The following is a 3124-nucleotide window of genomic DNA, read 5'->3' as shown; positions in this document are numbered from 1 at the left end:
AGTACCAAGATACAGAGTTAGTTGCAGATACACTGCTAACCTTTTGATGGGTATTGGTGGGAGCGACTAAAGATGATGGCTCTCTCACGTTGCTAAAATCTCTAACTATCTGGATCAACGGTGATTCGAAAACCATGGAGTATATAAAGAAAAACTTCTTGTGTAGATGTTGTTGTTCTAATAGCAATTCGACATCGAAACATTATATAGATGCACGGATTCTAAATGATGAGTGGTGATAGATTCTTTGTTCTTTTGAATCTTTTATTGTCTATCTACATATTAAAATTGACAGAGAAAGGTCAATTAATTACTTTACCTCCATTGTTGATTCTAGTTGGTTATCAGTCGAAGAATCATCTAAGCTTTCACGCATTTAATTCCTGGAAATCGGAAGTCAAGGTGGAATTCTTATTCTCGATTGTTTAATTTTCTTGTTTTTTATTTGAATGAAATAGGAAAAAAAACCATTTTTTTATTTATTTTAAAAATTTAATATACTAAAAATAGGGAGGACATTTGAAACATTTGTTACTCTAACTCACGCATGTGAAATTTTAACATAAGAGAGTGTTGACATGGCACATTTTGATTTGATGTACAAAAAGGTCTTCAGGAAGGATTAGGAAATCCGGACTCGCTAAAGACTACATGGTTTGTGGGGTGGCCCTGGCATACTCTAACTCACGCATGTGAAATTTTAACATAAGAGAGTGCTGACATGGCACATGGATTGTGCAGGAAATCCGGACTCGCTAAAGACTACGTGGTTTGTGGGGTGGCCCCAACATACAAGATCATCGTCCATGTTGGGAAGATCATCGTGAATCAGAGAAGTGGCATGAAATTGTTCACAATCCATCAAAGCTAATTACAAGGGTTGATTCTTTAGTGTTGGATTTTCTTTCTTTAAATGCCTCTCCTTTGTGAGGAGGGACTCACTTATATAATTAGAATAGTGTTTTTCCTAGGTTATGATTTTTCACGCCATAAAATGAACCGGATGAAGATCGATAAAACACTTCCCTTGTTCTACTAAGAGCGTCACCATATAAAACCGCCTATAAAATGGGTCGAGTACTTCTGTTAGATCTCCTTTAACTTGAACAAAGAAATAACTTGAAGGGCCACTATTACAGAGAACTATGGTCTCATCAGAAAGACGACGAGATGCCCTATTAGCTTCTTGGAAGATTGAACTTAACCTAATCGCTTGGAAAGATAGAACAAACTTTGAATACCAAGGATGGTGGGCAAGACAAGGTAGATTTTGGGCTCAAACTCTGAACTGGAGTTGTCAAAATCAAGGTTTTTAAAACTGATATGTACAACGAACTGTTCAGGGGTCCGGTTCTCAGGTCAAACAATCGAACTATTCGAACCGAATGGATGACTCGTTCTGACAAAAAAAAGGTCAAAACCGTTGAACGGTTCGAGTGCTCAGGTTAGTAGCTTGCTAACCAAATCAACATTTTTTGGAAAAAAATTGGTTTTGGGGAAAACTGGAACCAGTCACCTGACCAGTTCCTAGTTTTTCCGGTTTGGTCCGGATTTGAAAACCATGGTCAAAACCATCTCCAACTTTTTCTATTTTTCTTTTAAAACCAAATTGACCCAAAAATACTTCCATAATTTCTCATCGGGAAATACTTTAATCATCTCACTGGTGATTGCCACTAGAAGAAGAAGAAGAAAAGAAGACATCTCTGATAAATTGATTAAAAAAAGGACAACATAGTTGGAAAAGGAAAAAACCTCTGGTGTAAAATTAATGTTACATGGTAACTAGCTATCCTTGGATGTAGGTATCAGTCGCAACCTTTCCTGAGCTTTGTGCCCTTTCTTCGTTAAGAAGGGATTGCATTTGCAAGTCATCTCATTAAGCTAAGTTGTTAAACTCAAGAGCCTTGGATTGCATGGTAGGGTACCTCTGTTGGCACAACGTCACAAGTCTTTTTCACAAAATGTAGATACTTGTGGGGCGTCTCATTACATGAGCCACACTGTTGGTTTCAATCTTTTTCCAAGCTAAACATGCATGGACACCAACCGTAGTCACACCAATAGCCAGGGTGCATTTCCAATAGGCATCTTGATGGATTGATCCATTACAGCCAAGTAATCCCGTTGCGTGCAACATTCAACTACCACCAACAATGCTTAACGAATATCACCTGGAAGAATCTTTTTTCTACAAAATTTGAAGAGGGGATTTGGGTACCGGGCACACTCCTTAACATGTCAACCATCGATTTCCCTTTGGTAGTCCTCTTCTCGGTCTCTGGTATTTCGTTGGGCTCCTAATTCCACTCATTCAATAGCCTCTTAAAGAAACATATAATCTTGTCATCATCATACTCATCATACAAATTTCATCCGCTTAAATTATTATCATTGTTAACACCAAAGGAGCCTCCGTCCATAAACGTTTCCTCCGCCCGCTTCTCCATTCTCCTTGTTCTTCCTATTTGTCAATACTTGATTTTTGTTCGGCCTATCGTTTGATTTCAAATTTGTCTCAAACATCTGATCAAGCCCTCCGAAGCACCCAAAAATCCTAACTTTCAATCCCAAAGTCCCTAAATTCACTGTTAAACTCATCTGATACCAATCCGATGCCCCAGAATAACCCTTGTCTACACTTTTACCCTCATATCAAACACCACCATCAGACTCAAGACCTCTCAAAATACCTACTCGATAAATCTCAAATCAAAATTCCTCCGTTTACCCTCCCATCAAACGAAAATTCCATTCCGATGCCTCATTAGTCTAAACACTTAGAATCCAAATTCCCTTAATCTTAACACATCCGAACAGATCCGACCACACCATTGAACTCTGAATACATCAAAACACTTGCACATAAAGTTTTAACCCCGAATTCCCCCATTTGCCCTTTCATCAAACCAATATTCCATTTCAGAACATTTAATTGACCCAAATTCCTATGATCTTGACCCTCCAACACTAATCAGACATCACCATCATATCTCTGACACCTCCAAATTCCCACCTATAAAATTTCAACAAAAAATACATCTTGTTTACCCCTCCATCGCACCTAGATCATGTTTCAAGACTATATATTGATTGGATTCCAAATCCTTCTGATCCAGGCCCA

At 38.3% G+C, this 3124-nt stretch overlaps 1 pseudogene; it reads right to left on the bottom strand.

The window, feature by feature from the left end:
- Nucleotides 1-1785: 1785 nt before the first annotated feature.
- On the bottom strand, nucleotides 1786-2601 carry LOC148801969 (uncharacterized; annotated as a pseudogene).
- Nucleotides 2602-3124: the final 523 nt, after the last annotated feature.

This window comes from Nelumbo nucifera, chromosome 2 (genome assembly GCF_055504915.1).
Source record: "Nelumbo nucifera cultivar China Antique chromosome 2, China Antique-T2T, whole genome shotgun sequence".
Classification (NCBI taxonomy): Eukaryota; Viridiplantae; Streptophyta; class Magnoliopsida; order Proteales; family Nelumbonaceae; genus Nelumbo; species Nelumbo nucifera.
Note: the sequence above shows the minus strand (reverse complement) of the source record. Positions and strands in the feature narration are given on the sequence as shown.